Source organism: Condylura cristata, unplaced genomic scaffold (genome assembly GCF_000260355.1).
Source record: "Condylura cristata isolate star-nosed mole 26May11 unplaced genomic scaffold, ConCri1.0 scaffold00004, whole genome shotgun sequence".
NCBI classification, from domain to species: Eukaryota; Metazoa; Chordata; class Mammalia; order Eulipotyphla; family Talpidae; genus Condylura; species Condylura cristata.
This window is the reverse complement of record NW_004567105.1, coordinates 62,067,950-62,077,186: the sequence shown is the minus strand read 5'-3', so window position 1 is coordinate 62,077,186 and position 9,237 is coordinate 62,067,950. Positions and strand designations below refer to the sequence as shown.

The window sequence follows — 9,237 nt, the reverse complement described above, 5'->3', positions numbered from 1 at the left end:
ATCCTCTCACCCTCCGCATCTCTGCCCTGTACCCCAGTTCTGTATGAATAAATAAATCTTAAAAAAAAATAATACCCATATATTTTAGTTACACCAATTCTTCCCCTAGAGGAAAGTGCTATCAATCAATATTTACAAGTATGTACTACATACTTGTAAATATTGATATGTACTACAAGTATAGTACATATCGATAAACATTGTAAATTAGTATGTCTTTTACAAATATGGATATACACAATCACATCCAAACATTCACACACATAAATAAAAATATGCAAGGAATTTTACACTGTTTTAAAATAAAGTGATTTCTTTAAAAGATTTATTTATTTATGCATAGGAGAACTGGAGTGTAGGTCAGAGGTTCAGGGGGGTGAGAGGATTCACCAGAGACAGAGTGGGAAGCAGAACAGGCAGATCTACTGAAATACACAGCTGTGGGGAGCAGTGGGAGAGACAGGAGAGGTCTGCCGCACCATGTGGGGGTCAGCTCCCTGGTGAGGAATAGGGGGTGGAATTCTTGTTGCAGTACTGGAGATAGCCTGATAGATAGCACTGTGAATGTAACCCCTGCACCACCAGGGAGGCCCAAGTGGATCATTTTATACACATGTAAATTATCTTTCTAGAGTCAGATTTACTCATGGAAGTCCTACTAATTCATCAAGTATAGTTCTAAATCATCATTTGAGTGGTTGTATAGTATTTCAGGACACAGATAAAAAAATATTCCATTACTGATTTTATTCACTAACTTCCCAATCATCCTGCCAATGCAGAAAATTTTGACAATAGTGAGTCCATATTTTGATTACAATGTCCTAGAAATTATTTAAAATGCTTTGCACAGATGATCTTTTTTAAATTATGGAAACAAACTTATGAATTAATTATTCCCATGTTACTGTCAAATTAAATAACTTGTTAATAGTCACATATCTGATGAATAACAGAGTTGTGATTTGAACTGACTCTTGTCTTTAACTTATGGCCTACAGTATAATATTATTAGCTTCACTATATTTGTTCTGAGTATGTGAGCATCTAGGTGTTGTTTGCTTATTGCAGTGGTGTAGTGAGCTCATTCGTTTTTATTCTTTTGGCATAGATTCACAGAAGTGGGATGCTGTGAGAGAAGGGAGAGAAGGAAGACAGGAAGAAAAAGAAGAGCAGATAAGAGGAAAGAGTGGATGATGACAATGGTTTCCCAGGTAAGTTAAAACTATAATTTCACTAGCAAGGTGAAATTTAAGTAAAATGGTTTTAAATTTGAGTAAAATACGCTTGCCTCCTTAATTCCCACCAGCATTAGTAATTTCATTATGTCCCCCAAGTTTGATGAGTAGATAGTGATATTGCATGGTTACTTTAATTTGCATTTCTTTGTTCAGGTGAATTTGAGGCTTTTTCTATAAGGTTATATCTTTTGGATTTATTCTTTGTTAATTGAATATTCATACCCAGTCTCCATCATTCCCTTAGTCTTTCCTCAAAAAATGTATAAGAATTATTTCTGTGTGCCTAATAAAATTCTGTAGTATGCAAAGCACATTGTTACCAAAGTAATTACTCATGTATTAATTTTGTGTATTTTTTTGGCTTATGCTATTTTACAATTATTTTTATATTGAGTCAAGCAATTCCTTTTACTATTATAAGTTCCTGCTTTCTCATATTGTTTGATATGGTTGCTCTTGCCCCTAAATTTTAGATATAGTCATGTAGACTTTTTTGGTAAAACTTTATATTTTTAATTTAAATATTGCATTTATTTCTTATGTAAATATTTTACTTAAATATTTAAGCTCAGTTTTAAATATGGTATAAAGTATGACTATTTTAAAATACTTCTACACACAGATTTATGATGAAGCTTCTATCAAATGAAACATCTTTCACTTTAAACTAGACACTGTATTTCTTATGTCAGTTTCTTATAAGTATAGGGGAATACTTCTTAATTCCTTCTTTTATTAACTATTTTATTTCTTCCTGCTGTTGATTTTTTCATTTAACTTGTATGTGTAAGATTTATAATATAACACATTTTACTGTTAAATAATCATAGGAAATTAAAACAGATGGTAAGAAATGATATGCAAGTGAATATTCAAAATATAATTCAGAACTAAACTAACTTATTTCCAAATTACATAGACCTTGTGAAAAGATGATAAAAGGAATGTTACTTTATATGCAGAAACAAATCTTAAGTGACAATTATTAGTGCAATATTTTTTTCTATTTTTCAGACTTATATGTGAGGGGAGAGAAAAGAAACATATGAATAATAAAATAAGTAAAACATTTACTTATGAGTGATAATTACTTCTTTTTAAAAGCCAATTAAGTGAAAATTATTAGAAATTTTAAAAATCCAATGAAAAGCATAATTACAAAGTAAATATAAAAAAAGAATAGATCTTTATAAATGAGTAATTTTGAAAATGAATGAAGACTTTTAGCAGTTAGATCAGTGAGTTGTTGTTGCAGGAATAAGAAAGCAAAACAAAACTGAGAGTCCAATAATGGAAGTTCTATCTTCTAAGTAAAGATAACAAGCAGAATGCTTTAGATGGAGCCAGCTTGTTCAGTCTCCCCCAGGAAGGTGTCAGACAGTAAACATGTAAATCAGTTAATAGGAGGACACACAGGAATAGTCCAGAGAGCAGACAAAACTCTGGGGTAAAGCCAAGAGGATGGAAAGGCTGAATCATAGTCGACTTCAACATTTCCATGAAGGGGGCAGCCAGGGTAATACCCAAACAAAACACAGAGAACACACTCTCCATATCCAGACAAGTGAAAAAAAAAATTAAGCAACTCTAGTGGGGGATTTTAGTAAACCAAGCATTAGTAAAAGACCAGTTCTCAGCTCAGTCACAAAATAGCCTTTCAGTCTCCATTCCATGATAATAAGCACTTCCAGAATCACCCACCCACTAGCTATTCATTTCCATGCGACAATCACTCATTAAAACCTACATCTAGGCCCTCCCTGGTGGCGCAGTGGGTTAAGGCACTGCACTGAGAGGCTAAAGCCACTTTCGCATGAGTTCGATTCCTGCCTGCCCGGAGGAGACCACATGGCGTGGCAGACCTCTCCTGGCCCGCCCGCTGCTCCCCTCAGCAGTGTACTTCGTTGATCTGTCTGTTCTGCTCCTCACTCTGTCTCTGGTGAAGCCTCTCACCGCCCCTGAGCCTCTGGCCTGTACCCCAGTTCTGTATGTACAAATAAATAAATAAATCTTAAAAAAAAAAAAAAAAAACCTACATCTATACCCTGAAGGAACGGAAGAAATGGAAATGTGAGGATAAAAAAATAGCAGGGCACAGGGATGACATCTGAGGTGGGAAAAAGGCACAAAATGATGTAAAAATAAATTATTGTATCATTTAAAAAATAGTAGGAGAGAAATATATGTATAGGGGTCAAAATAACAATAACCATCTGTGAAAAGGGATCTGTTGACTTAACATCCTCCAAACTTACATTTATATACTAAAGAAAAGAAAATGAGCAGTTTTTACCTGATTACATGTGCTTTGGGTAGGAGATTTACTAGCACTTTCATTGTATCAGATTCTGAGACATAGGGAAACAAACAAAAATCTTCCAGTAAATGTTTTCGGAGAATGGGAGCTCCAAGATTTTATTCCTTTCAAGGTTTATAATGCTAATATTTCTGTATAAAAAGAAACATTTCTATGGAAGATGGCACAGGAAATTTTAGAATTCTAAAACACTTTTAAAGTCAAACAGCAAATAGGTATCCTTAGATGATTATCCTAAATAGTTAGGGTCTGAGTAATTAGGGATAGAAAGATTCAGAATACCTGGTTCCCTTACCAACTTTAACTGATCCTGCAGAATATTTCATTCTAAATTGTGCCAAAATATGTGTGCTTATTGAAGGAAACCATGTCAGTCGCAGAACACACATTTAATGGAATATTTAATGCAATAAGAGAAATTGAATTAGAAAATTGTTTTAGTTTGGTACACAGAACACAGGCACAGAGCAAAGAAGGCAAGATTTTGCCATCTGATAGTATATTTTGGTTTTAATTTGCATCTCCCTTATTACAAGTGATGTTGAACATTTTTTCATATGCTTGCTGGCCATCTGCATGATAGTACCTTTTAAGGTATCGGAAAATGAGTAGATGGAAGGGTAATGTTGGAGAGGGAGGAAATGAGCAAATGGATAGTGCCACACAGACTACTAGACTACTAAAATCAGAATAATAAGAGCTCTTGATTTTCTGTAAAAGTAAGAGAGGTACTTAAATATGTTTCTATTGAAGGATTTTTCTTCCAGTGAACCTATGCTTGACTAACACTACAAGAAAAACAAGATCAGGAATAATGATAAATGAAAATGTTGTAAGTCTATAGAAGGGTTTATGTTGGAGAGAGAAACCAAGGTAGCAACATTTGAATAAGAAGATAAATTGGTGAAACATAAACAGTAAAATCAGGAGTCTGAGACAGAAAAAAACTGAAGATTAACAGAGAAAAATAATTAAATGAAAGGTAATGGTTCTCTCCCTGGTGGCGCAATGGGTTGAAACACAGCACTATGAAGCTATCTGCAGCTACTGCCACACAAATTCAATCCCCAGCCAGCGAGCTGATCCACATGGTCAGCTACCCTGTCTCCTCTCCTATCTCACCCGCTGCTCCCCTCAACAGTGTATTTCAATGGATTTGCCTGTTCTGCTCCCCACTCTGTCTCTGGTGAATCCACTCACTCCCTTCCCTGCACCTTTGGCTTGTATCCCAGTTCTTGTATGCATAAATAAAGTAATCTTTAAAAAAAGAAAGAAAGATAATGAGTCACTATATAATTTAAATTCCAGCTGAACTGATTTGGGAAAAGGTGCTCCAGGGAAAATAATATGTGTGTATGTTTATAAATTAGATATTTGTAAGTCATTGAAACAGAGGTTGAGAGCTGAGATTATAGAGGGGTGTTTGAGAAAGCACAGTGGCAGCATAAATACACCAGCCCAAACGAAGCTTGGGTGAGTTTACTCTTGTCCTTGTGATCTCTGCACTTGATTGAAGTTGAGGATACAGGCTCCCTTAAACCAAATACATTGTCATTGTTTTCAAAACTTGATAAATCTCTTGTGTGAGCAGTGCAGCACCAGCCAGTTTGACTGGTGTGAAGCTGACTTGCTTTTTTTATACTACAATACCTTATCTTTATGGCTTACAGAAGATGACAAGGTCAAGTTGTGCAATGGGATGTGCAATGGGATGATCATAAAAAGCCAAAGGAGGATAGGATGCTCAACTTTATATGACAAAAAAAAAAAAAAAGGCAATTGCTCTGTTATTATTAGCAAATGTTTAGTTTGCTTCCTTAAGTTTCCCTGGCTAGTAATTTCACGTGTTCAGCATGCTCAGAATTAACAGTGAATGATCTTTTCTCAGGCCCACAAATACATAACTGAAGAGGACTCAAATAGTGTTGTAAGCCAATTCCAAGGCATGCAAGTGAACCGAATTCTCATTAAAAACAGCAACAAAAACAAACATCCAGGCTCATCCAGTCAAAGCCCAGAGGGAAGGTAGGTATACTAATATACATTAAATCTAATCCATGATCTCATCTGAACTATATCAATAATCTTGATTTTGCAAATGAAAATTATGAGTAAGTACTTTTATCAGAGAAAGGTAGAAAAATATGAAACACTTGCTAGAAGACAAAGTAAGTGGTATCTAAGGCTGATCAAGGGGAAGGGCCTACATCTGGTCTTTAAAATTACCAGCAACAGCTTTCCCCCCAGTGGAGAGCCCAGCTGGCAAGGCTTTTCCAGCATTTCATCTCACCTAATGTATGTAAATACCTGCACTACTAGCAGACAGGCTAAGGCATGACAGTCTCTCCAGGAGTTGAGAAGTAGCTAAAGTCTTGGTTGTAACTGGGGGAAATTTTTGATCTCATCTTTTCTAAAATTGTGATGATCATGCCACCCCTAGCAGGAATGACAGTTGCTCCAAAGAAATATCTTGCTAATTCTTTGAAAAAGACTTGTACAGAGTATTAATTATTATAAACAAATTATCAATGGTTAATGAAAATGCCCAAGGAGAATGTCAAAATTAACTAGAAAAGAAAGATTCCAATGATTTCCAGAGTGATAGGAAGCAGATATCCTGAGATGCAGTAAATCAGTACAGAGAATCTAATTCCACTTTCCAGAGAGAATTATAGTTCCTTGGAGGGATAATTTTCCCTGAATGAATTATTCTCTATACTTCCTCACAAATCTTAGCTGCCCAGGCATTTATGATACAAACAGTGAAAGAGGAACACAAAAAGATAATATGTAATGGAGCTGCAAAGGAGCTAGAAGTAAGCACATACCTTTTTTCCCCCATCAATGTTATTTTAAAAGAGGTAATGATTATATACAAAACTCTTGGCACTAGAGGTCAAAAACAGCATAGGAGTATGCACAAGGGACAATGGTGACCATTCATGGGCACTATGGTGGTGGGAGAACTACGGGGTCTACACCTGAGGGGAGAAATCAAATATTGTATAAAAATGAACGATAATGGAAGATAATAAATACATCGATTTAATTATTAAAAACAAAACTGTTGAAAAGAGATATAACCACATAAAACTATGTGGTTATATGATGAATTGAGTGTGAAGGAGGCTTATGGAGAGACTCATAGCTACAGCAGCCTCAGTAGAACCATGGTCTTGAAGAAGGTAGGAAATAGAGGCAAACATTTTTATGTAAAACATTGTTATGCAGCCCCATAACATGCTTTAGAGGTGATAAGAGGGAGGGTTTTACAATTTGCCCTACTCCGTGGTATACATTCATCTTGCAGATCATCCAGAAGACTTTCTATTCATGGGATCCACTTAGCATGATGGCATCAGAATAGTGGAATGTCAAAATGATCAAAATCCCTTCAGATTATATTGTGATATAATCATAGAAAGATTGCAATAGCCTTGCAGAAAAAGCTTGAATGTGAACTGCTTTCTTACCCAAGTTACTGAAGATTGCTTTTGATCTCCTCTTCTGGTACAGATTAAACACATTCTTCAGATAAATAGCCACAAGACACTTGCCAGAGTCTGTGCTGAGCTGATCCTGTAAGGCTAGCACATCTGCGGAATAGCTGATACGGAACAACCACAGTGAGCTTTATGGTGGTTGGCACTTAGCTGCCATGGCTCATCTTGTTTTTGCAATGGTCATACTTAGGCTGTCATAGGGTCTTTATCTTTGAGGCCACACTTCTTTTTATTTTCAAGATTAATTTTTAGAAGATTTATTTATGCATGTAAGAACTGGGTTGTAGGCCAGAGATGCAGTGGTAGTTTTACTGGGCTCACTGTCTCTATGTGTCCTCCTTACTGTGCCAAATCTTTCTGTCTCTCTACTGACAAGTTCCATATTTACCTTCCATATTTATCCTTCTCTAACACTTAATGTTACTTTAAAATTATGCAACCTATTTTCTTCTTGACATACACCTGATATTTCAGAGGCATCTCTTCTTGACATACACCTTGATATTTCAGAGGCATCTCAAACTTCACAAGTTTGAGAGGATTCTTTCAGGTTTCACAAATATACATTTCCCCTGTGTTCGCATGCATTATAAATGTCACTTACATTCTCTTGCTCAAGCCAAAAGTCAAATCAGTGTTTTTCTTGATTTCTCTTTGCATATGGTCCTCTTCTCCTTTTGTAGTCTTTTATCACTTCTTTCACATCCTAGTTCAAGTACTATCTCCACATAAAACTTTCCTAATAATGCTCCCCATCAAGCTTGGCCTTTTATGCTATTTTATTTGTCCTCATTACCCTTAACATCACCTGTAATTAAATTGTAAATCAAGTATTAAGTAAATTTGTTTATTATCTGCCTCCTCCTATGAAATATAATTTCTCTGATGGGAGGAATCTGTCTTTCTGACTCACTTCTGAATCAACATGCTCCAGGCTTCTTTCTGGAAATATTAGATTTAATTATAATCTGATGATAAAGGAATGGATGAATACATTCTAAGATGATGAGAGTTACCAGTACCCAGAACATCATGGTTACTAACAACTATGGCTAATACAGAAGAGCTCCTGAGGGTAAATACAAATGAAAAGTGAGGCTTAATTTTTCCTGTTGAAAATAAAGGAAGATCATTCCTTCCTTTTCCTTGAGAAATTGTATAAATTATTTCTTTCTCTCTTTGAAACATAGGTACATCTTTTTAGAAGCTATATAAACCTCTGTCAGTTTTATGACCTGGTTATGCCTTTCTCAAAGACTTAGGAGCTATCTCTTATTTTTTTTTTAGATTTATTTATTTATGTATACAAGAACTGGAATACAGGTCAGAGGTGCAGGGGGTAAGAGGAAACACAGTGGGGAGCAGAACAGGCAGATTTTCTGAAATACACTGTTGAGGGGAGCAGCCATGAGACAGGAGAGGCCTGCCATGCCATGTGGGTCAGCTCCCTGGGGAATCCAACTGCTGCAGTGGCTACAGCTTCACAGTGCTGTGCTCTAACCCTTCAAGCCACCAGGGGGCACCCAGAAGCTATCTTTTTAAAGTGTAAACTTAAGAAAACAATATCCCTATCTCCTATCTTCCATGGGTCCAAGCCTAACTTGGGTGACTACCTTTCTCCCAGTTTCAAAAATATCTCCTGTCATAAAAAATAGAGATTTACTTTTCCTTTGTGTAAAACCAGTGAACTAACACAGAAGCACACTGGTGAATTAGGATAAGCTATGTGTAGTGAAAGGTGCTGTCAAGTCTCTTTCTTATGGACTGGTTATTATTTATCTGCAAAACAGACAAACAGGCCCTCCCTGGTGGCGCAGCGGGTTAAAGCACTACACTGAGAAGCTAAAGCCACTTCCACATGAGTTCGATTCCCGCCTGCCCGGGAGGTGACCACATGGTGCTGCAGACCTCTCCTGACCCGCCCGCTGCTCCCCTCAGCAGTGTACTTTGTCGATCTGCCTGTTCTGCTCCCCACTCTGTCTCTGGTGAATCCTCTCACCACCCCTGAGCCTCTGGCCTGTACCCCAGTTCTGTATAGACAGATAAATAAAATCTAAAAAAAAAAAAAAAACCAGACAAACAATATGATAGTTTGTAAGATAGACCATTATCTGTTGCTCATAAAAAAGGGTAAGATTTCTGTCTGTCTTTGATGATTTATAGTGGGTTGCCTGTG

The 9,237-nt window shown here is 36.5% G+C and overlaps 1 protein-coding gene across 1 annotated transcript in view; it reads right to left on the bottom strand.

The window, feature by feature from the left end:
* SPINK8 (serine peptidase inhibitor, Kazal type 8 (putative)) overlaps window positions 1-7,702 on the bottom strand; it is a 21,856-nt gene extending 14,154 nt beyond the window's left edge. Inside the window, exon 1 of the mRNA XM_012735248.1 lies at window positions 7,666-7,702. The gene's annotated coding sequence lies outside the window, so the exon portion shown is untranslated. The remainder of the gene's footprint in view (window positions 1-7,665) is intronic.
* Between the last annotated feature and the right edge of the window lie 1,535 nt (window positions 7,703-9,237).